At 43.2% G+C, this 26,211-nt stretch overlaps 1 pseudogene; it reads left to right on the forward strand.

Annotated features, from left to right (window-relative positions):
• Positions 1 to 10,130: 10,130 nt before the first annotated feature.
• On the forward strand, positions 10,131 to 10,551 carry LOC116884388 (annotated as a pseudogene).
• The last annotated feature ends 15,660 nt before the right edge of the window (positions 10,552 to 26,211 follow it).

Here is a 26,211-nt window from a genome sequence, read left to right on the forward strand (position 1 = left end):
TAGGGGTGGTGGCGGTATTTGGCTCAGAGCAATTACTGAGAAGTGAGGTGAGAGAGTGTAGTAGTCCAATGGTGGTTGTGAGTTTGATCTGTAAGGGAGAGACAGGACCAGCACTCTCCAGAGTGCCCAGGCAGAGTATGATTCCTTAGCAGATATACAATTAGGATGGCCCAGATTTATCCCGTGGTATTTGCAGGATCAATATGGGTAACCATTTTAAGTTTCTGACCACTTTTTGCAGTCATCTTCTTTTGGGTCATAGAGAAAACAGGCATAAGCAGTGAAGCCCTGAGGAGGAAGAAATAGAGAAGGGAGTTATGGGGGACTGATCTGGCCTTTGAATTTCCAAACCCTATTAGGATGGGCTGTTGGTTAGAGGTAGAGGTCATTTGATGTTCAAGTAAGTAAGAGCTACACCAGGCAGGTGGGTCTCCCAAAGGTCATCAGGACTGAAAACATGGCCCCACTGTCCAGAAGAAAAGAGATGGATTGCCCTGATACTAAGATAACTACCCAAGCCTACCTGTTGGAGACAGCAGTGGTTGGACCAATAGAGCATAGGCCCCATCAGTTGCCCATGACCAGACCTAGTAGGCTGGAGGGTGATCTTGGCTTGATGCCTTCATGCCTTGAAGGACATCAGAACAGTCCCTCTTGCTGGCACCATGGGCACGATAGGAATGGTTTGTGAGGGTTTGGACAGACCCAAACCCGATTACCCTTCCTGACCATCCTGGAAGTTCTTGGGCTCTGCCAGCTTAGGCAGCTGCTATGGCCACCTGAAAGGCTTCAGGCATTTTTGTTGGAGGCTTTTTCATCTCTCCTATGATACATGTTGAAGGCCACAGCTCAGACTACTTCCTGTGAAGTCAGAAGTTCTTTCTCTAGAGATTTAAGTTTGGCTCTAAGATCAGGGAAACTCTGGGAGAAGTGGGTCACAAGGAGTTGTTTTCTTTCTGAGACTAGAGATGCGGGAAGGTATAGTTTAAGAGGGCGTTGGCCCTGGGATTCAGATGTCCCTCTCACCACCCCTGTGTTTTTCTTTGAGGTATTATAATGCTAAATTCTGTACCTAAAGGTCTAGGCCTATGAGTGAATTCTTGACATTCACAACCCTTTGTTGTGCAGACTATTGGTTAAATAAAAATGGCTACAGCTAACTAATGGAAGGATTAGAGGGAAGCAGGTTTTTGAGTTGCGTGGTTGTGATGGTTTGAATATGGTTGGCCCAGAAAATGGCACTATTTGGAGATGTGGCCTTGTTGGAGTAGGTGTAGCCTTGTTGGAGTAAGCGTGGCCTTATTGGAGGAGTGTGTCATTTTGGACGTAGGCTTTAAGACCCTCATCCTTGTTGCCTGGAAGTGAGTCTCCTCAAATGGTAAATAATTGAACTGATAAGCAATCCCAAAGGAAGTAGCTTATGCAAGATAAAAGACTGACTGAACTTTGGTCTTCAAGAACAAACTATAGGCATAATTTTTTTCACAACATGCTTTAATAAGTGTTCAACCCTTCCTCTACTTTACTACCCACTAGAAATAGTGGAAAAGAAAGGTTATTAGGAGATGGGGAAGTGGACCTGTTTAGAAATAGTTCTTTGGGAGGCAATTCCAATCTTTTTTGTTCTCAGTCCAGTCCAATAGGAAACACTGAAATGGTGTTCAAAAACTCATCCCTGTCGCCCACCCACTCAAGGCCTGAACCTGGCTTTCAGCCTGTACAAATTAAGTCTGACATGACTCATGTACCGGGAAGTTTGTGTTCCAGGAACTCGGAGGCGTCATGAGATTAGATAGCCGTACTCCAAGGGTGTAAACGACCTCCTCCACCCTGTACCCAGAGTCCCGAGAAAAGCCACAAAGAACATATGTGGGACCCCAGATATCCCTTTTGCCCGCTTAAAACTTGCTTAAGTTTGAATAAGCTCGAGGACCAATCATGTATCGCCCCACCATCCTCCCCCCACCCCCAGCTCCTTCTCCAAAACCCTATATATACTCTGTGCTTTTGTGGTTCGGGGCCAATCCCTCTGCCTCCTGCGGGAGGTACGTATTGGTCCAGAGCTCTGCCCGAATATAGCTTGTTGCTTTTGCATCGAACTCGGTCTCTTGTCATTCTTGGGCGCCACTCCTTCCCAAATCAAGCAAGTCTGAGGAAGTCGGACTTAACAACAGCAAACACAAATCACCAGCTGCAGTCCAGTCCACAGCAGGTAAGACACATGAACTAGCAGTTTCAGTCCAGTCCACTCGGCAGACACCACACACAAATCAGCAAGGGCAGCTTAATCCAGAAGAAACAGCAAGGCTCGCCAACCCACTCAAGTTGAAGGAAGCAGCAAGAAGCTGCAGGAATCTAACAAAAAGTTCTTCCATGAGTTTCTCTCTATGAAGTCATCACAAGCAAAGCTCAGCAACACAATGTAAGGCGAACCAATACATACATACATGTCATCAGCGAAGAATAGCAAGGTAAGCAAAGTGAGCCAGTGCTCTAGCTCCTACTGCCTGTGGGGTCATATTTACATTCTTTCTAAACATCACAAATCCTTTCTTGTGTCTACTATAGTAAATTGTCCTTCACTCACATCTGCTTCAGCAAAACATTCTTTCACTTGTGTGCCCCAGGAAAACATCATTTGACATAACTTACTTTCCAAATGTCTTAGTTAGGGTTTTACTGCTGTGAATAGACACCATGACCAAGTCAACTCTTATAAGGACAACATTTCATTGGGGCTGGCTTACAGGTTCAGAGGTTCGGTCCATTATCATCAAGGCGGGAACATGGCAGCATCCAGGCAGGCATGGTGCGGGCAGAGCTGAGAGTTCCACTTCTTCGTCTGAAGGCTGCTAGCAGAATACTTGCTCCCAGGCAGCTAGGGTAAGGGTATTAAAGCTCACACCAACAAGGCCACACCTACTCCAACAAGACCACATCCTCTAGTTGTGCCACTCCCTGGACTGAGCATACACAAACCATCTCACCAAAGAAACCAGAAGTTTCCACTTCAAATCCCCCTGTTTAAGAATTGTCCTTTTTGAAGGGGTTGGGGATTTAGCTCAGTGGTAGGCGCTTGCCTAGCAAGCACAAGGCCCTAGGTTCGGTCCCCAGCTCCGAAAAAAAAAAAAAAAAAAAAAAATTGTCCTTTTCTCTAACATAAATGACCTACATACACACCATTTATAATTATACACATACACATTATTTATAATTATAAATAATAAGAACCATCACGTTTTAAATAAATAGCTTATGTACAATATAGTCATACAATATTTTAACAAAACCTTGAATTTTCATCAATATACAATAAACAAAAAACCTTAAATTTCTATTAATATACAATAATTCAACAGAAACCTTACATTTCTGTTAATATACAATAATTCAAACCATACAACTTTAAAGTTTTATTAATTCCTGATCATAACCAGTAACAGCCTTTCACCCTAGATGATAATAACCTTAACCCATCAAATGACCAAAACCATCCACCCTAACTTAAGGCACAGGTATAGGCATAAATTTTTTGCAACCTACTCTATTAAATTTAACCTCTCTTCTTACCGATTAGGGCTAGCCCTTTTGAAGTTGATTTTTGTGCATATTTTGGAGAAATCAGTGAGACAATCACGGAATCACCTGGGCTCTTTGCTTTGTGAAGACATTCAAGTCTCAGCTGATAAGAGGTTTCCCCTGGTCAGATCTAATCTTTATAATTCTTTTTAGTAACCATCTTAAAACTAGTGCTAGTTTCCATTCTAATGTCAACACATCCTTATAGTGAAGTGACCAAAAATATCAGGATAAGCTCCATTTTGCCTTTCAAATTCCACTTTTGAGTTACTTGTCCTCAGAGTGACACAGCACCCAGCCATGGGCTCTGAGAAAGAGACCACAAAATGTTCGTAGCAGTTGAAAATAGACATAACAGCTGTGGCCAGCTCTCAATAACAGGATAAATTGGTCACAACAACAGGATGGCCTAAGAAAATATGAGTTGTTCCCAAGTCAAGATGCCCCTTTTAGATGTGTGATCTCTCCGTGTGGTTTGAACACACATGCACCAATCAGTTTAAAGGCCAACATTCCTTTACCCACATAACAATCGTGTAACACCAAGGCTTGGAAGCCTCTGCTTGTAATTTTTCCCTATATAAACCCTAAGCCCCTAGACCCAGGGGTCACTTTCCTAACCTGTTAGATCAGGAAGTCTTGTGACCTGAGTTCAAAGTTGAATAAAGACTCTCATGTGCTTACATCAGAGTTACGGGTTTTGGTGGCACTTAGGGTCTTGCAATCTGGGTATAACATTGTAGAGGCTTATCCCGGATCTCCCAGATCGCCAGGACCCCGACCCAGAGGGTCTGGTGCTGGCCGGTTAGTGTTTAGTGTTTCTGTGTATTGTTTGTTTCTGTTCGTACTTTCATTGTTTGAGAACGGGCTTGCAGTATTGGCATAAATGGTGAGGAGTGACTGAGAGCAGACATGTTGGAGAGTCACAGCACCCCGACTCAAAACCCACCCAATATTGATTATGGACTTATCCTCAGGAGACCTGATTGGGACTACAACACAACTGAAGGTAAGGAGCAAGGTGAGGAGCGCCTCTGGGTCTACTGCCAGGCTGTAATGGCTGGTGTCAAGGCAGCCAATAGGCAGCCCACCAATTTGGCCAAGATTCATGATGTTGGGCAGAAAATTGATGAGATCCCAGCAGCATTTCTTGAACAGGTCATGGAGGCTTTTCACCAATATACACACATAGAGCCTGAATAAGCAGATAACTCTGGTACAGTAGACCTGACTTTCATCAATTAGTCAGTGCAGGACATTAGGCAGGAAAGTTTAGGAGAAAAGTCATTGAGGATTTAGTGGAAGTTGCAGAGAAGGTATACAGTAGCAGAGAAAGTGTAGATGAAAAGCAGATTAAGATAGGTATTGAATAGAGATTTGGCCAAGTTCCTTCTAGCTAACAGACTCATGATAAAGGAAACACCAGCTCCGATGGATTGTTAAAGAAAAAGAGTCAAAGGAAGCCAGCGTCCAGCACTAGGTAAGAACCAACGCACCTACTATAAGGAGGAAGGACAGTAGGCTAGAGAATGCCCAAAGAAGAAGCCACAGGCTAAGGCCATGATCACGGAAGAAGATCAAGAGAGTTAGGGTTCGGACCCCTCCATGAACCGAGGGTAACCCTTAGAGTAGAAGGGAAGCCTCTAAACTTCCTGGTAGATACTGGAGCTCAACATTCAGAGCTCTTAAAGGCCAAAGGGCCAATGTCTTCCAAAAGGTCCTGGATCCAAGGGGCTACAGGTACTAAACAATATTCATGGACCACCCAAAGATCAGTAGACTTGGGAATGGGACGGGTAACCCATTCGTTTATGGTCATTCCTGAGTGCCCCAGCTCCTTGCTGGGGAGAGATCTCTTAGTAAAGATGAGTGATCTTTATTTTAAACCTGGAGTGATCCAATTATTGGATCAGAAAGGCAATCTGATCCAGGTGTTGACTCTTAACCTGGCCCCTGAGACTAAGTACAGACTATACAAGTCACCAACTACCCCCAAACAAGACTCGGATATTTGGTTGAGAAAGTTTCCCCAAGCATGGGCCTCCTGTCTTTGTTGAGCTTAAACCAAGGGCTTACCCAGCTCAAGTCTGCCAGTATCCCATGTCCTAGGAAGCATGAAAGGGGATCACCCCACATATCCATAAATTGTTGGCCATGGGAGTCCTCAGGCCATGACAGTCAGCCTGGAATACCCCACTGCTACCCATGAAGAAGCCAAATTCTAACCACTACTGTCCTGTCCGAAACCTACCGGAAGTTAACTGCAGAGTGATGGATATACACCCTACAGTGCTAACCCCTAAACCTTGTTGAACTCATTGCCACAAGACTGAAATGGTATTCTGTTCTTGATGAAAAGGATGCCTTTTGTAGCCTACTCCTAGTCCCCAAGAGTCAGGAATGCTTTGCCTTTTAATGATATGATCCCAAAAGAGACATCGACAAACAATGCACCTGGACCTGCCCACCCCAAGGCTATAAGAATTCACCCCCCATCTTTGATGAAGCTATGCATGAGGACTTGGGTGACTACCAGGCTAAGAACCAGGACACAACCCTTCTGCAGTATGTAAGAGATCTCCTGACTGTGGCAGAGTCTAAAGAGAGTTGCCAAGAAGGCAGTCAGAAACTCCTACAGGCTCTAGGAGACATGGAGCATCCACTAAAAAGGCACAGCTTTGCAAGACCGAGGTCACCTATCTTGGTTATATTCTGAAGAAGGCTACTGATGGTTTTCAGCAGCAAGTAAAGACTGTCATCAATATCCCTGCCCCCTGGAGTCCATGGGGACACCACCTGGAGCAGTGGTGACTACAGTTCTTGGGGTCCTCAGGCTTCCTTAGGCTACTGATTCCAGGCTTTGCCGAAATGGCTAAGTCTCCATATGAAGCTACCAAGGAAACTAGGGACTCTTATCTGGCCCAAAAACAACAGAGGGCCTTTGACAAAGTAAAGCAGGCCCTGTTGTCAGCCCCTGCCCTAGGGCTACCAGACATCACTAAGTCATTTCATCTGTATGTTAATGAGCATAAAGGGGTCTTGACCCAAAATCTAGGTCCACAGAAACGACCAGGGGCTTGTTTGTCAAAGAAATTGGACCCAGTGGTGGCAGGATGTCCACCTTACCCGCATATTATTGTAGCCATTGCATGGTTAGAGGGTGTGGCTCATTGGAGTAGGTGTGTCACTGTGGGTGGGCTATAAGAACCTCACCCTAGCTGCCTGGAAGCCAGTATTCTGCTAGCAGCCTTCAGATGAAGATGTAGAACTCTCAGCTCCTCTTGCACTGTATCAGCCTGGACACTGCCATGCTCCTGCCTTGATGATACTGGGCTGAACCTCTGAACCTGTAAGCCAGTCCCAATTAAATGTCTTTATAAGAATTGCCTTGGTCATGGTGTCTGTTCACAGCAGTAAAACCCTAAGATAGCTGGTACGCATTTGCAACTGCTCATGTACATGGAGCCGTTCATCAGAAAAGAGGGTTCTTTTTTTTTTTTTTTTTTTTTTTTCGGAGCTGGGGACCCGAACCCAGGGCCTGGAGCAAGCGCTCTACCACTGAGCAAATCCCCAACCCCTAGAAAAGAGGGTTCTTAACAGCAAAAGGAAAAACTATCAAGAACAAAGATGAGTTTTTACAGCTACTTAAACCCCTCCAGCTACCTAGGAAGCTGGCAATCATACATTGTTTGGTACACCAAAAAAGAAGAACACCAGTGGCTAGGGGTAACAACCTGGCTGACAAGGCTGCTAAAGAGGTAGCCTTAGAAGAAACAGCCACATCTGTCTGTGTTGGCCACTGTCCTACCTGAACCACCCAACCCCAACCTGCTAGAACAACCACAGTCCAGACAGAAGATATCAAATGGGCTAAAATCCAACCCAGGAGTCAATGTTTGGAAGGCTGGTGGCAGTCAGCTGAAGGTAAGCTAATATTACCCACCTCCTTAGTGAGGACCATTCTCAGGAAAATCCAGAGTCATCCACATGAAGTGAGACAAACAGTAGATGTGGTGAGACAATCTAAGGTGACACTCAAGGATGTGTAAGACACTCTTGAGGATAGAGTGACAACTGTAAAGTTTGCCAGCTAACCGATACTCAGAGCAATCCCAAACATCCAGGTTCCCAGCTGCAAGTTAAGAGACGAGAGGCTGTTGGGAAGTGCATTTTACAGAAATCAAGCCAGGGAGGTAGGGCTACCAATATTTGCTGGTATTTGTGGACACTTTCTCCAGATGGATGGAGGCATTCCCGAGTAAGGCTGAGACTGCAAATGTAGTGACCAAGAAGTTGCTGGACAAGAAGCCATTGGTTCTACCAAGGCACTATGCCCAGTGAAGGGGAATGTAAGGGGGGGGAGGTGGGAAGGGGTGGGTAGGAGAGCACCCTCATAAAAGCAGGGAGAGGGGGGATGGGATAGGAGGTTTATGGACAGGAAACCGGGAAAGGGGATAACATTTGAAATGTAAATTTAAAAATATCCAATAAAAATATTAAAATACAATATTAAAAACCTGGAGGAAATGGCTTTCTGGCCTTTGCTTCATAGGCCTCTCTTGTGTTTCCATTTACTCTTTTACTGAGACTCATTGTCTTAATCAGGGTTTCTATTCCCGCACAAACATCAGGACCAAGAAGCAAGTTGGGGAGGAAAGGGTTTATTCAGCTTACACTTCCATGTTGCTGTTCATCACCAAAGGAAGTCAGGATTGGAACTCAAGCAGGTCAGGAAGCAGGAGCTGATGCAGAGGCCATGGGGGGATGTTACTTACTGGCTTGCTTCCCCTGGCTTGCCCAGCTTGTTCTCTTATAGAATCCAGGACCACCAGCCCAGGGATGGCTCCACCCACAATGGGCTGGGTCCCCCTTGATCACTAGTTGAGAAAATGCCTTACAGCTGGGTCTCATGGAAGCATTTCCTCAACTGAGGTTCCTTTCTCTGTGATAACTCCAGTTTGTGTCAAGTTGACACACAAAACCAGCCAGTACAATTGACCCCTTGTCAACTTGATACACAAACACATCACTATTAAGCCCCAACCCTTACTGTCTTATTCATCACCAAGATCTGAATAACTTTAAGAGTCCCACAGTCTTTATGTATTAAAAGTTCAATCCCTTGAAAATATCCAATATATTTTGAAATTCAAAGTATTTTTAAAATTCAAAGTCTCTTAAATGTGGACTCCACTAAAATACTTTCTTCCTTCAACAGGGAAAAATATCAGGACACAGTCATAAACAAAAGCAAAAATCAAACTTTAACTGTCCAATATCTGGGATCCACTCACGACCATCTGGGCTTCTCCAAGGGCTTGGGTCCCTTCTTCAGCTCTGCCCTTCGTAGCGCACACCTTGTCTTCTAGGCTCCAGCTGCCTGTACTCCACTGCTGCTGCTGTTCTTAGTGGTCATCTCATGGTACTGACGTCTTCAAAACACTGACTTCCACTGCAACTAGGCTTCACCAATAGCCTCTCATAGGCTCTCTTCATGGTGCCAAGCCTCAAATCCTTTGCCTGACCCCTTCAGTCCTGGGCCATCAATTGCAACTAAGGGTGCAGTTTCATCATGTGCCTTCCATGTCCTCTCACAGTGCCCAGACTCAGCTGCTCTTCATGACTCCTTCATGCCTTCAAACCAGTACCACCTGGGTGACTCTTACCCACTAGCCACAGCATGAGGTACAACATTGGCTTTCTCTGGAACACAGCTTCTTTGTGCTCTTAGAAAACACTTCCCAGAAGATTTCACTTCAGTGCCAGTCTCTTCTTAATTACCACTAATTTCTTAGTTCCAGCTGACCAGCATCAATAGTACCAATAATGCAAAGGTTTGCTTTAGTAGTTCTAGTATCTTGTTAATCAGAGCTGATTCTTCAGCCCCAGCTAATCAAAATTACCAAATCATCACAATCAAAATAGCAATAGTCCTGACAATAGTCTTTAATCTTCCCTCTGAAATTTCACAAGCCAAACCTCCATCTTCTGCACTGTTCTCAACATCATCTTACAAGCTCCTACAGAGCATCCCGCAGAGCTCTTAACATCCCAATGGCTCTTCTAGCTCAATATTCCAAAGTCCTTCCACAGTCTTCCCCAAAATTTGGTCAGGTTGTCAAAGGAATACCCCACTCCTGGTACCAAGTTATATTAGTCAGAGTTTCTATCATCAGGACCAAGAAGCAAGTTGGGGAGGAAAGGGTTTATTTAGCTTACATCTTCATGTTGCTGTTCATCACCATTGGAAGTCAGTATTGGAACTCAAGAAAGTCAGGAAGCAGGAGCTGATGCAGAGGCCATGGAAGGATGTTATTTACTGGCTTGCTTCTCCTGGTTTGCTCAACTTGCTCTACTATAGAACCCAAGACCACCAGCTCAGGAACAGCCCCTCCCACAATGGACTGGGTCCTCCCCACTTGGTCACTAATTGAGAAAATGCCTTACAGCTGGGTCTCATGAAGGCATTTCCTAAACTGAGGCTCCTTTCTCTGTGATAACTCCAGCTTGTGTCAAGTTGACACACAAAGTCAGCCAATACACCCATCAACATGGGTCACATCATTCGCACCTACACTGTGAAGAAGGCAGCCTGGGTCATCATGTAGAAGTACTCCATGCGCCTGAGTAATGACTTCCACACCAATAAGCACCTGTGGGAGAAGATCACCCTCATTCCCAGCAAAAATCTTCGAAACAAGATAGCCAGCTATTTCACACATCTGATAAAGCAGATTCAGAGAGCTCCTGTGAGAGGTATCTCTATCAAGTTGCAGGAAGAAGAGAGAAAGAGAAAAGATAGTTATGTTCTCAGCTCTAGATCAGATCATTGAGGTAGATCCTGACACCAAGGAAATGCCGAAATTTCTGGACTTTGGCAGTCTCTTTAACCTCCAGGTCACTCAGCCTATGGTTGGGATGAATTCCAAAACACCACATGGAGCTGATTTATCTGTTATACCATATTTTTAATAAACCTGAATACAAACAAACAAACAAACAACAACAACAACAACAAAAAGTAAAGGTGACACCATCCTAGACTCCATAATAGTGGCCCTAAAGAAATCATCTGAAGTCTAGTCTAAATGTAGGTTGCATAGTGCCATTTTTGAAACATGTTCAATACATTTTGTTCAAGACAGTGCCCAGTCCCAGGTTTCAAAGTTCGTGCTCTCAATGGACCGTGCATAGGAATTACCTATCACAAGTCCCAATGACAATATCATTGTGATAGGTAATTCCTATGTCAAGCTGATGTTGGGGTAAAGGGTACTTTAAGGGCCTTCTGATTACCACTCTTGTCTTGGCCACTGGAGTTGCTTTTAAGTGAGAATGATGAATCTATGCAGCAGCCACTGCCACCTTAATGCCAGTAGGCATGGGCAGGGTAATAGGCTCTGACCCTTTCTCAGAAGGTTCTGTGTTCTACTGGGCAAACAGTGGATCCACACCAAGTCTCGGGGTTGGAACCTGTGTGCTGTCTTGGTGAGGACTGGCAGAGGTGGTGGCAGTAAAAGACAGATGTCTCTGGGCACCCACTGTAGGGCCTGCAGTGATGTAAGGAAGGAATAATTAGACATTTCAAAGCTCATGGGCTTCCCTTTGCATGAGTTAGTGGAGGCAAACAGCTGCATACTATCTCAAATGGGGTTTGTTTGTCTCTACCAGGGGTGCATCTGATTATGAAAAGGACAGTAGGAATCAACCCAGTCTACCCCTCAAGTTTCTGTGCAAAGTTTAGTCAATGTTTGTAGATTGATGTCATTATGCAGGTGAAGGCAGGTACAGGCTAGAACAAAGTCTGCGATTGGACAAGAAGGAAGGATGGGCAGGAGAAAAGTTTTAGGGAGGCTGGATCGAAGAGGAGAGAGCTGAGAGAACATGGCAGGGGATGTTAAGATTCCTCTCTGCACATATTACAGGTTGTTATGACTATTCTTAATGAATGGATGTGTACAGGATTTTGTGTTGTCTAGATGGGCAAATCATATCTTATCAATTGGATTGGGGGATACTGTGTGATGTGTCCTTTCATGTGTTGACTTAATTGAGTTCAAGAGAGTGTATGGTGGCAGGCTGTACCAGGCCTGCCATGGAATTGGGATGTGTATGTCTAACGTGGTGGAATCCAGCCAAGAGAGCTGTGAGTGAGAGCGGGTGGCCTGACAGGGTGCAGGGTTGGAATGGCTCATGGACATCAGTTTAGAAAGTAGATGAGGGCAGCACAGAGCCACTGAGATAAATTAGCATTATTTCCAATGGCCCACTGGAGACAGAACTAGCGAAAGGGTATGCATGGGAACCAATTCCTCCTGCTTTTTCATTTCTACTGAGAGAAATGTTTCCTTTATAGTTGTGTTAGCTCTTTCATTTGTTCTAAAATTTGGGGTCTATAGGCACAATGGAGTTTCCAATGTGTTCTTAGAGTTTTAGCCACCTGTTGTGACACCTTGACCATGAAATCCAGGCCGTTGTCAGACCCCAAGGAGGAAGGGACATGCATGAGTCATGAGGTAATCTCCATGAAAAATTTCTTAGTGACACATTAGCTATTTCTGACTAGTAGGAAAAGCCTTTACCCTTCCTGAACAAATTCCATCTACAAATTCCAGTAAATACCAGTAGCCAAACCTTGCTGGATTAGCCTTAACAAAGTCTATGTCCCAGGGCTCCTGAGGGCCAAGTCCTCTTTCTTGGATGCCCATGAGTGTCAATCTTACTGCCTTTTGGGTTTACCTGAATGCAGATGACACATTAGTGATTAATCTATCCCATCATCTCATCTTAATGAAGCAGAAAAACCCTCTCCCTAATTATTTCTTTTAGTTTAGTTGATTCCAGATGGGTACTTTGTTGGATTTGGGAGAGAAGAGATGACTTTAGGGCTTTGGTAGGATGGGGTACCCTTTGGGCAAACTCCATCAATCTTCTACCCTGGTGGTTTCCTGCTGGCGGGTCCATTTCTCCTCTTTGCTAGTGTTTTCAGGATGTTCTGATTGGTCTGGCTTGGGCAGGAGGGCAAGGGTCTTGGGAGGCTCTAGCACCTGGCATGGCCCCACTTCTTTGGCAGCTCTTTTGACCATGGCATCTCTAAGCCTATTGCCTCAAGCTTCAGCTGAGTTCCTTTTCTGATGTCCAGGACAATGGATAAAAGCAAGCTTTTCAGAAAGCCAAATGACTGCCAGGAGGGCAGACATTTCTTCTTTGTTCTTAATCTCTTTTCCAGCTGAGGTAACTGGCCAAGCTAGCTCAGTCAGTCAACAGGGTCTTGAGGGAGAGAGTGAGGATTAAAGAAAAAAAATAATATAATTAGACAATACCGTAGTGTGACTTCAGAAAGTGCTGAAGCGAGTTAAATTTTTTTTCCAGTCTGTTTTTATATCATTCTAGATACATGCAAAGAATATGGCCAGTTCTAAAGCATAAATAAAGTAGTCAAGGAACGAACAAGGCATAAACAAAGTCCCCTGGTCACTGTTTCTAGGGACCAATCGAGATGGTCAAGATACAAGGAATACATTCCTTGGTTGTAGTTTTCTTGAGCTTACTTTCTTGTCCTAGCCCAATGTCGAATAGTCTTGCCAGTTTCCTAGAAGTGGCACCAAAAGCTCTCCACAAGTAAGTAGGTCACTCCTGATACAAGGCACCATGGAAGTGTGCAATGGTGAGGGCAATGCCAGCTATCCGTATGAACATTGATTGCACAACCCTCTCCTGTAGACAGACTCTCTCATGAGCAACACCTGTCAATAAAAATGTCTATGACCAATGAGCTGAGGCAGGAAAGAGGAGGTGGAACACTGGCAGGAAGAGATAGGATTCTGGGAAAAAGGAAGAGGTACAAAGATTTGCCCCAGAACATAGAGGAGGTCAAAAGCATAGAAACTAAGCAGAGGTCATCAGCCACATATAGGAACTCAGAATAGAATGAAGAGGAGATTCACGTAGGAATTTTGATGTAAGTCAGCAGGTAGTTGAACTTAGGATAGAATTAGGAGGAGATTCGCCCCAGACTTGGATGCATGAAGCTGAGGATGCATAAAGCTGCGGTTACTAACCATATGAAAGACATAGAATATTTCAAATGAGTCAAATAAGTTGTGAGATAGTTGAGGAATGAGCCAAAGCTTGTAGCCTAAGCATTTATGAATAGTTATTATTAATTAAATTATCAGTTATTGATTTATTAACAATTTAGTAATTTATTAAAATCATTAAATACTATATTTATTATTACTTACTAATTATAAATAGTCTTGGATTCATCATTCTGGAAGCAGGGGCTGGGCCCCAATTACCTCACTATCAACATAGCCACTCCACACTCCCTGAACCTATCTTGTATGTAGCTGCTCCTATCTGTGTACGAGATTGCATCTGCCTTGCTGGGGGGCTGGCTTTGAAGGCCAGACTATCCTTATTGCAGGTGGCCAATGACCTGTGTGTAGCGATGAGTTGGCTGCTCTTAGGTTCAGGAAGGAAGAATGCTGAGTTCAACATGGCAGAGGGTAAGAACTTTATTCTGGGTGCATGTAGAAGGAGAGCCTGATAGTGATGTTAGTATTTGACAGCCAATGATTGGGGGCTTCTTGTCTGGAGGAGGACCTCTACCTCATGTGGAGCAGTCAGGCTAAGGTCCTGATCCATTGTCATTGTGTCAGCCTCCTTGACAAAGAACATGATGGTCACTACTGTTGAGTTCAGTCTCTCAGAAAAGTAGATGTAGGTTGATGTCAAGGTGATACATGATTGGACAATAGAGATTGGGGTGTGGACAAAGTTTTTTTCTTTTTTTCTTTTTTTTTTTTTTTTTTTTTTTTTTTTTTTTTGGAGCTGGGGACTGAACCCAGGGCCTTGCCTTCTAGGCAAGCGCTCTACCACTGAGCTAAATCCCCAACCCCGGACAAAGTTTTTGTAAGGCAGGAGGGAGGAGGAAGGTGGGAGATCAAAATGGGGTCTATGGAGGATGATGGTTCAGATTTAGGTGAACTACATCGATTTTATCTTATCTAGGTGGGCTGTTTATATCTTTATCAATTGGCAGTTAATTTATTGTATGGATGAATTGTGGATTGAGAATTTAACATGTAAATCTAATTGCTAAATTACAAGTTTCTGGAACTTTAATTTACCAGGCTAAAGAGGACAATGTGTGAAAGAAATGGCTGAGAGGCACTTGGAATGTATGGATATGGTTCTGCTGTCCACAGAGTGAGAGCACACAAGGACCCACAGAACGAGGGCTGTGTGTGTGTGTGTGTGTGTGTGTGTGTGTGTGTGTGTGTGTGTGTGCCAGGTGTGGTAATTACCTCCCAGGGGACCACACAGAGAGGGCGGCTAAAAGGGAGACATCTGGGAGAGGGTGGCTTGTGGACTGGGAGTCAGAGTAGCAGCTAGAGTGAGCAGATCTGCTGGAACTGATAGCAAATGATCCTTTTTTAAGTTTTACCACAACAAGTAGACAACAAATTCTCTCTAAGGTTCTAAAATGTGGTTAGAACTGCCTTTGTTATTCTTGGTTGTAAACAGATGAAATGGCTTAGGAACATAGGAGAGGGCCAGGGCAGAGACCAGGCCATGCTTTAAGATTTCAAACATCTTTTTTTCCTTTTCACCCAATGAAACTATTTCAGCAAAACTTGGTATCCATAGTCAACAGTATCTCACCATCCCCAGGAGTTCTCAGATTTTCCTCTTGGCCTTTGGCTGATAGATGTAGGCACAATGTTATTCGCCCTGTATAAAGATTTCTGTGCCCCAGTATCTGGTTGCAACCCTGTTCTGAGAATCTCCTGTCTCAATGTTGTGTAAACATTACTCCCCAATTATTCCTTGATTGATTATAAAGAAGCTGATTAACCAGTAACTGAGCCGGGGAGAGAATATTGTTGGATTTCTTCTCATCTAGGAGATGGGGGAGAGTGAGAGAGAGCAAGGATGTGGTAATTCGCATCACAAGAAAACAGCTGGATCATAGAAAGCCATAAAATGCAAATATCTCTGGGATTTTGGCTGTGAGGTAGCAAAATTAGAGGATTAAAATAAATTAATACTGCTCAGTTGTTGTGCTTTAAAGCTATTTTTAAAAAAGAAATTAGTCTTGCCTCAATTATTTAGGACATACCTGGGTTAAGAGAAAACTGTAATATTTATAGAATCACCACTAAAAGATGGATCTGTAGAATTTTCTCAATGCTCATCCCGAACAGGGTGCATTTTCCTCTTTCTAAACTATAACTGAGGTAGGTGGCTCTTGTACAACATAATTGGGTCTTCTTAGCAGAGACATGATAACTGCAATCTTGAAACTCCATCAACAGTCCTTTTATGGCATGTCTACAGTTGGTCTCAGTGTTAGTAGCCAATAGTAGATCATCTGTATATTGTAAGTATATAACCATTGGATGATTCTGCCTAAAGGCAAGAAGGTCTGCACTGAGAACCTCTTTAAATACGGTGGGTTTCCTTTTAAATCCTTATGGCAATCTAATCCAAGCAAGTTGTCTATTTGTGGTGGTTTGAATATGCTTGGCCCTATAGTACTACCTGAGGACCCAGCTATACCACTCCTGGGCATATACTCAAAAGATGCTCAACATATAACAAGGACACATGCTCCACTATGTTCATAGCAGCCTTATTTATTATAGCCAGAATCTGAAAAGAACCCAGATATCCTTCAACAGAGGAATGGATACAGAAAATGTGATACATTTATACAATGGTGTACTGCTCAGCTATTAAAAAAATGACTATGAAATTCATAGGCAAATAGATGGAACCAGAAAATACCTGAGTGAGGTAACCCAATCACAAAAGTACATACATGATATGTACTCAGTGATAAGTGGATATTAGCTCAAAAGTTCAGACTACCCAATAAACAATTTATAGACCACAGGAAGCTCAAGAAGAAGAAAGACAAAAGTATGGATGCTACCTTCTTAGAAGGGGGAACAAAATATTCACAGGAGGAAATATGGAGATGAAGTTTGGAGCAGAGACTGAAGGAAAGGCCATCCAGAGACTGCCACACATGGAGATCCATCCCACATGCAATCACCAAACCCAATCACAATTGGGGATGCCAAGAGGTACATGCTGACAGGAGCCTGATATAGCTGTCTCCTGAGAGGCTCTGCCAGAGCCTGACAAATACAGAGGCGGATGCTTGTAGCCAACCATTGGACTGAGAACAGAGGCCCCACTGGAAGAGTTAGAGAAAGAACTGAGGTAACTGAGGGGGTTTGCAACCCCATAGGAAGAACAACAATATTAACCAAGCAGAAACCCCAGAGCTCCCAGGGACTGTACCACCAATCAAAGAGTATACATGGAGTGACTCATGGCTCCAGCCACATATGTAGCAGAGGATGTACCTTGTTGGGGATTAATGGGAGGTGAGGCCCTTGGTCCTGTGAAAGCTTGATGGCTCAGTGTAGGAGAATGCCATGGCAGGGAGTAGGTAGGTGAAGGAATACCTTCATAGAAGGAGGGAGAGGAGGATGGGGGTGGCTCCAGAACAGAAACAAGGAAAGGGGATAACATTTGAAATGTAAATAAAGAAAATATCCAAAAAAGAAAAGAAAAAGGAAAAGGAAAAGAATATGCTTAGCTCATGGGAAGTGGCACTATAAGGAGGTGTGGCCTTGATAAAGGAAGTTTGTCACTGTGTAGGTGGGTGCTGAGGCCTCCTAGTACTTCAAGCTTTGCCCAGGATTGGAAGAGAGATCAATATGTAGAACTCTCAACTTCTCCAGCACTATGTTTGCCTTCCATGTTCCTGCTGCGATGATAATGGACTGAACCTCTGCAGCCGTAAGCCAGCACCAATTAAATATTTGCCTTTGTAAGAGTTGCCTTGGTCATGGTGTCTCTTCACTGCAATAAAACCCTAACCAGACACCATTAAATCTCTTTTCTGGATCTGTCCATTGGAAAGAAAAAATAGGTTCCTTACCTTTGCCAGCAACAGTCTGAAGAAAGCACCTTTTAGGTCCAGAGCAGCATAAACTTATTTTCCAAGGGGCACAAAACTGAAACAGATAAATGGATTTGGAACTGTGGGATGAATAATTTCTACCCAGGAATTTACTTCCATTAAGTCTTGGACAGGCCTATAATCATTAGGGCTGGGTTATTAGTTGAGAGAGGAGGTGTTCCAAGGTGACTGACAGGGACTAAAATGTTAGCCTCCCTGAGTCTCTGGATGTGAATTGCAATTCCTTTTTGCTTCCATTCTCTTGGGATATTGTTTCACTCCTATTGAGGTCACAGTAGCAGTCACCTGAACTACTGTTGGGGCTCAATGTCTTGCTCGTCCCAATGGATTTGTTTCTGCCCACACCCCTGGGATCTTTGCTTTTAATTCAGCCAAAGATGGGGTAGATCCCAGCTGGACCAGGGATGGATCAGACAGTATCTGGTGTTCTTCCACAACTGGACAGTAACTAGGATTGTAATTGGGAGTTTGTAGATGAATTCTGTCTTGTCTTCCTTAAAGGTGATAGTGGCCTATAGTTTCTAGAATAGGTCTTGGCCTAGTAGGGGATAGGTATAGTCTGGCATAACCAGGAATATATGTACCCCTTCCAATGCAACCTGATCAGCTGTCCAGGAGTAAGCACCAGACCTCACTGTACCTTAAACTCTTTTATCTTTTTATTTTGGCCAGGGGTTTGTCTTGTTTCTGTAGGACTAAAGTGTCATCCTACTGTCTACCAGGGAACTGGCAGGCTTGCCCCTAAATTACAAGTAACCCTGGGCTCACTGGGGGCTTAATGGAATGGAGCCCAGCCCCTATCAGATAGTTTCAGTTTATAATTGGTTCCACTATATAATTGCTTTGGGTGTTTCAGCCCAACAGTTCAGGTGCTAACTTTTCCAGTATCCTTTTATTACAATATGTACATTGATTTGGGGCTAAAGGAGGTCTAGGTAGTCTTGACACTTCTCCTGGTCCCTTCTGGAAGCTTCCTTCATTACCTTCTGCCAGACCATCAATCCTTGTTTCTCTCACCACTAGCACAATTGCCTTTCCTAGCCATTTTGACAGTCTCTTCTATCAAGTCTCTATTATTAGAGATTCAATGAAATACTTTTGACAACTCTGACATCTTTCCTTCAAATCCTTCTAGCCTCTGGAGAGTCTTTCTAATATCTGGAGCTGACTGGGTAGTGCTATATTTATCACTCTTGTATTCTCTGGTTTTTGGGGATCAATGGGTGTGACTGGGTGACAAAGGCTATGTTAATTACCTGTCTGTTCTCTGGGGCTTCCAGATCAAGGGATGTATAAGTTGGGTAGGCTTCTAAAAAGCCTCTCCGGAAACATGACAGGAATTTCAACAGATCCTTGCCAAAAGCTCACTAATTTTAGATAAATCTGTGGCTTTCCATTCAGCATTAAAAAGACCATTCATTAGAATTGAGCAATAGGTATTGCTAGCCCCCCATCTTGTTCATTGTTGGGGTCCCATTAAAGCCTAGTAGAAGGAAAAATTGCGGTCTTCCTTGATTTCCTCCAGATCATCTCTTCTGACGTGAAGAAGGTTTGGAAGAGTTGTTCGCACTCATCTCATGTAGGCTGGTGAGTGTAAAACTCAAGAGTAATTAAACCTTGAGGTTTGTCAAAGAAGGAGGGATTCTGATTTTTCCAGTTATGAAATCACTGGTGAAAATGGGAATGAACATAGGGCTATAGGATAGGAGAGATATTATTCCTTACAGCTACAACCTTCTGGATCCTACATTCATGGCAGTCTGGTAGCCATGAAGATTGTGTTTCCAGGATACCCAATCATGCATACATATAGGGAAACTGATCCAGGAATCTGAGTCTTCCAAGAATGATAGAATGAACCCTGGCAGCAACTTTGATGTTGAGTAACCTGGTATCGGGACAACCCACACCAAGATCTGGCCAAGCCAGTTTTCAAAGCAAGCAGAGTTCCTTTGAAGAAGGGGACTCCAACTCTGAATCCTGTGCTTTGAAACCTAATTTAAAGTTTTGTAGCATACATTCTATTCTAAGGGAGAGGTTGAGACCATTGATTTCTGCTCACACCAATAGCCACCAAGACAGACCAGATCCTGAGGGTGTGTGGCAAGGTCCTACCCATGACCTGGACTCAGGAATTTTTGTATATGCTGTGTCCAGCTTTTCCCACAACTCCCACAATTGGTGCCTCAGACTGAACAAAACCCAAAACCCTAGGTTTATCTTACCTATGGAGGTCCCAAATACAGGTACACAAGTAGACTCCTTCAGAAAGTTTTAGAGGCAAGTTGGTGAGGGGTAGTTAATTCTTGGGGACAAGGAATACCCTTTAAGAAGCCTCCCCTACCCTTTAAGAAGCCTCCCATAGGACTTGGGAGTCCTCTCCTCAGGGATCATTTTGAGACCTCCAAAATATAGGTGAAGAAGCACACACACACACACACACACACACACCACCAAGAGAAATAAATAGGTTCAATTGTATGGAGCCTTTATTTTCTGCCAGTGGGGAGCATCCACAATGTCCAATTTGGTTGAGCTTTTGAAGGCGAAAACCATAACAGTGTGACATATACAGAAGGTTAGCTGTGAGCATCTGAAGGAAGCAAGCAGGTGTTGTTCACAGAAGCCAAAAGATAGCAGTTATGAGTGAAACTTTTTTCGTAACCTTGAGGCCGTTCAGAGGAATTACTGAGAGTTTAGGTAAGGGACACACTTTATAGAAATTCATAGCTGGTCTATGTGATCAGTGAGCAGTTTACCCAAGATAAATTTTAACACTTAAGTTTTTTTGTAAGTAGTGGGCGGTGGTGATAAATGCCTTTAATCCTATACTAGGGAGACAGAGGTAAGTGGGTATCTGAGTTCAAGACCAGCCTGGTCTTCAGAGTGAGTTCTAGCCAGAACGACACAGAGAAATCCTGTCTTGAAAAAACCAAAACAATAAAGCAAAAACAAACAAAAAGAATACTTTTACAAGATGGCATCACTATGGTTCAGTAGCCCACGACAACTGTTTGATTGTGTGCCCAGCAAATGGCAGTGCTGCTGACAGTGTCCTAAGATAAAGGCCCTGGTCCAACCCGGGCTGGATTCTTACAGCCTAGAAGGAGCTCCTATTCTGGTAAGTAGACACCTAACTCATCGTTCCTCAGAAATCTCTTCAGGTGGGTTTCTGTTTATCAAGAAAGCCACCACTCTACCTACAACAGTCAACTATGGACTAATTGGACAAATGGCACCTAGTTCCTAACAGCTACCTCAGTTAAAAGTGCCTATGGTTAACCCCTAGGCTGTTCTGACCTGCACACTCCCAATGCTACCTGGCTCCATAACACTAACAAGGCTTCCCCTTCCGGATGTAGTCCTCTGAGCTCTGAAGCAGGCAAGCCATTTGTCTTAAATGTCTTTTCTACCCACTGAGTGGTCTAGTTCAGTGGCTTCACTGTGCCTTGCTTACACTAATTACACCCTGCTGAATATAACGTTCTTGTCCAGCCATCCTGCTGCACCTGCAGTTTCAATAGATCCATTGTTGTGAAAAACTAGAGCTTTTGAAACCTTTGTTATGAAATACCCAATTCTAGCAATTTACCGACCACCACGAGGACAAGGCCAAATAGTTCTGAGACTGACAGCAGGAGTCTGTCACAAAGAACTTCAGGCCAAGAAATGATGCAAGGCAGAGTCTATAAAGGCAAAGCCAGTAGTTAATTCATATCAGGTGTAGGTCAGGGGAATTATACAAGCATGATCTCCATGTAAGGAAAGGAGGAACCCTATGTTTTGTTCTCAAAACAGATAGGGGAAGCATTTTTTCTATAAGGCAGGATGTGATTCTGAAGGAGAGGATATATGGAGTCAGGGCAACTTGACTTTTCTAGCCCATTACATTTAACAGAAACTTGAGACTTTGGCCACCTGCCCTGCCCCTGGTGCGATGTACTTGTGGTTTAGGCTTTTACAAACTCTACCAGGCAGGCCTCTCTCTCCAGAGTCAAGAGTCTCGTGGCCGTAAGCTTGCTCTCAGCTGCCCGCAAATATGGTTATGAGGGGAGTAGGTAGTGCCAAAGGCCTTTCTGGGTCCTGTGGATGGAACCAGGAGCGCTGAGCTTTTATTTCCTGCCGGGGTCATGTTGGCAAGACCTGTGATGGACTGGGACCTGAAGTGGAAACTTAAGGGTTCTTTGGAGAGTCACTTGTGTTCGATGGTGTTTTTGCTGGGGCAAACAAGTGAAGGAGTGTTTTCCTGAAGTAGACACAGGTGAAAGACTAAAGCAGACTCAAGAAGGAATGTTTCACTGAGGCAAAGGAGAGAGGCTGTTCTGCTAAAGTAAACAAATGAAAGGATGAAGGATTCTTTGCTAACAGCATGCATGTATTGGTCCGCCTTACATTGCGTCAATGAGCTCTACTTGTCTGGACTCTGCAGACTGGAGCTGATTGGATGCACATGCTGAGGCAAGACCAGTGCTGAGGCAAGGCACGTGGAGGACACGTGATGTTTAGAGGGTATAAATAGGACTTCAGAGAGTGATGGAGAGACGGAGAAAGAGCTGAATTTGCTGGTTCATCTAGCAGTGCAACACTTATGGATTGCACAACCTCACTGATTTTCACTTCCCTGAGAGAGGCATAGCCATGACATTCCTCCGGATCCCTCCTGCTGACTCGTGCCAAGGCTGAGGCCTGGCTGTCTCTGCTAAGTCATGTCACCACTGTTGCTAACCTGCTAATCTGTGAACTGAACTGCCGATTCCTGGATAATACAGACAGGAGTTGAGCCAAAGAACCTTTCCTAACGGGTCCACTCCCTCCCCCACCCCCCTGGATCCTTTCTTTTAGACTACCTCTGGAGGGTGGTGGGCAACAAGGGAGGTTAACGTGTCTAAAAACCATCATTAAAAATAGGATTTGAAAAAATTAAAGTTACAGGTACCAGGGTTCCAGGGTTCTGGGGCCTGACATTTTCCTGTAAAGCTGTGGTCAAATGTACCAGGTACATCAATTAACAATTAAGGAAATGCCTGATAACCTCAGTTTGATTCCTGAGATCCACGTGTTAGAAAGAGAACTGACCCCCCATAATTTTCTGGTCCACGTATATGCAGTGCGGCACATGTGACAAGACACATATATCTTAGTTAGGGTTACTATCACTGGGACAAAACACCATGACAAAAAAACAAATTGGGGAGGAAAGGGTTAATTATGCTTACATGTCCACATCAATGCTCTGTTTCAGGTTATTTGATCATACTGTGAACCCTGAGGGTGTGTTATTTACTGAAAAAACTTGTTTTTACTTGTGATGTGGCTCAACTTTAGCACATACCTTTGCGCCAAGAGCTTTCTACTTGAATATTGTAAGCAGGATTAGATAAAGTCAACCAAAGGTCAAGAGGCAGAGCAAGCAACCAGTTGACAGGAAGCGAACATAGGAAAGAAACCATCAAGAGGAAGAGGGCATCAAGAGGATAGAGAGACACCCAGGAAGTACAAGGGAGGGACATTCAGTTTGAGGGATTTTTTTGAGACAGCATAGAGGAGAGCATCCTTTTGGGATGTGGGTTGAGGAAGAACGTCAACTGGGTGTTTTCTGTGCCTCTCTGAGCTAGAAGGCTTTGACCCTAGCATTTGGGTCCTGAGTCTTTATTGGTGAAATCAAATGTTTGAGTTTTGTTAAGAACAACATTTGGGGGTTGGGGATTTAGCTCAGTGGTAGAGCGCTTGCCTAGGAAGCGCAAGGCCCTGTTGGTCCCCAGCTCGGAAAAAAAACCAAAAAAAAAAAAAAAAAAAAAAAAAAAAAAAGAACAACATTTGGCACCTACACATGGCATGACCACACGGACAGAGAAATCACACCAGTTGCAGACAAACTGAGAAGCCATCCCATTTGTTAAGTCACCTGGCAAATCCTCAAGGAGAGAATTTAGGATGAGAAATACCATAATATAAGGTAGGACCCTGTATAGTGCTACTTTAAATGGCTTGAAAATAGAAGCAGAAAATGAAAATATAAACAACTTCACTGAGATTGACACATTACCAGTTATAATTACTATCATTTGATAATTCATATTTTATCCTTAATAGCCATAGTAGTTTTTGTTGGAAATATAAAAAGTGGATTGATAAGATACAAACCTTAGAAAGACTTATAAATGAAAATAAGAAAAATAGAGACAAAAATATTTAGATAGGAATCTACCTTGATGAAACTGAAGAGGAGCAGCCAAGGTTGTTAGAAAACTAACCTTAGTTTAGCCAGTTATTATACAAGACCTACCAGCAGATGATGGACACCCCCAGGGTTATGAAGCATTTGAATGGAATCCTATAGATATATTAGATTTGAAAGGGTTTATGGCAGTAATCATTTCCTATACATTCAACCTATGTGAAACAAATGCAAAATTCATGGGCAACTCAGAACAGAATTATCCCCCAAGACTGGAAAGATTTGGCAATAGTAATATTGGAAGCTGGTCCTCAGTTACAATGGTGAAAATGGTGGAAAGAGGAAGCTAGGGCCATAGAACAATGAAATGGCACTAAAGGTATTACTATTTCCCAAGATCATTTGCTAGGTGAAGGCCAATATGCTTAGGTACAAAGGCAGTTGGAATTGATGATCACATCTTGGTGCTATGCCATTTCAATGCTTGGGACAAGGTTGAAGAATCAGGAAAGAGGTCTGAGCCATTTAACTACAATTACAAGGCTCAAAAGAAGCCCTCACTGATTTTTTTTTTTTGAAGATGTTATTTCATCTGTAAACAGAAGAGTATCAGATTCCCAAGTCAGATAAGTATAAATTGAAACTTTGAGTTTTGAAATACTAATTCAGGATGCAAAAGGATGAATAGACCTTTAAAGGCAAGAGCACCACCAACAGATAAATAGACTAGAAATACAGCTGGTAATGAATCTCACATTTATGATGCCACTGTAATAGGAGAAGTAATTTCTAAAAGTTTAAAGAAAATTCAAATGCCAGATATTTTAATTGTGGTGAGAACGGTCTTTCAAAGAGGGACTGTAGGCAAGGTGTTTCTAGAAACTATGTTTTGTCTAGAAACAATCCACAAAGAAGGCCCCAAACTTCTGGAGTATTCAGAAGGTATGGCAAAGGCTGGCATTGAATTAATGAATGCAGAGCAACAAGCAAGGGGAAAAGTAATCCTTTGCCATTAAGAGATGTCCTAAGGGGGCCCCTTGTAGGCTCTAATATCAAATCTTATTCAATCAATCCCTGTCAAAGTCTGAGAAACTCAGCCACAGAGCAATTAAAAAAATTAACGCCTGTTGTGGAAAACAACACAACTCTGGATATAATCAAGGATGGAACAGTTTCAGTAGATAAATGATCCAGGAGAGACCAAAAAACAAGTATTTTGGCAAACTGCTATAAATGATCAGAGACCATAGCTAAAAAATACAAATAAGTGACATTAAAATGGAAGGTTTAGTAGACATAGGAGCAGGTATAGCAAGAATTTCACCAAAATCTTGACATTCAGATTGGCTGCTTCAGGAGGTAAATATTCAGGTTCTAGGGATTGGAATTTTATCTCAGGTAAAACAAAGTACAAAATGGGTAGAGTGTATAGGGCCAGAAGGACAAATAGGAAAATTAAAGCTATATGTGGGGAGGACATGATTTGTTACAGCAATGGAAAACAGATTAACCTTCCTCCAATCACAGAAACAAACCATAAAATAAAGAATTCTTCTGAGAAAAGTATTAAAAGAAAAGATACTATCAAGAAGCAGGACAGGACAGGTGTTGGTCTTTCAAAGGTACTGTCTAAGTTAGGGTTTTACTGCTGTGAACAGACACCATGACCAAGGCAAGTCTTATAAAGGACAACATTTAATTGGGGCTGGCTCAGTCCTGTATTATCAAGATGGGAACATGGCAGCATCCATGCAGGGAGGAGCTGAGAGTTAGTTCTACAACTTCATTTGAAGACTGCTAGAAGAATACTGACTTCCATGCAACTAGTGTAAGGGTCTTAAGCCCACACCCACAATGACATGCCCACTCTAACAAGACCACACCTCCTAATAGTGTGAGCCAAACATATACTAAGGTAGCAACAGCCCTACCTTGAAAATGGTAACTGACAAGACTGTATGGGTGGATCAGTGGTCTATGACAAAAACATTACAGGTACTAGAACAGCTGGTACAGGAGTAGCTGAATGCTCAACACATTAGAGAATCTACCAGCTCATGGAATTACCTGTATTATGAAAATAAATCAAGAAAATGGAGAGTGTTAACAGATTTAAGACCCATAAATAGGATGATTCAGCCAATGAGCTCCTTACAGCCTAGAATCCCATTGCCTTCTTTGTTATCTAAATCATAGCCTATAATAGTAATTAATTTTAAAGATTACTTTTTCACAATCCCTTTGCATGGGCATGATAGGGAAAGGTTTGCTTTCTTGGTATCTACTTATATTAACAATTGTTCAATAAAGATATCATTGGAAAGTCTTACTACAAGGAATGTTAAACAGTCCTCCCTTGTGCCAATGTGTTGTACGACAGCTGTTAGAAATAATTTATAGGGCTGGAGAGATGGCTCAGCGGTTAAGAGCACTGACTGCTCTTCCAGAG

The sequence above is a fragment of the Rattus rattus genome, chromosome 15 (genome assembly GCF_011064425.1).
Source record: "Rattus rattus isolate New Zealand chromosome 15, Rrattus_CSIRO_v1, whole genome shotgun sequence".
Taxonomy (NCBI): Eukaryota; Metazoa; Chordata; class Mammalia; order Rodentia; family Muridae; genus Rattus; species Rattus rattus.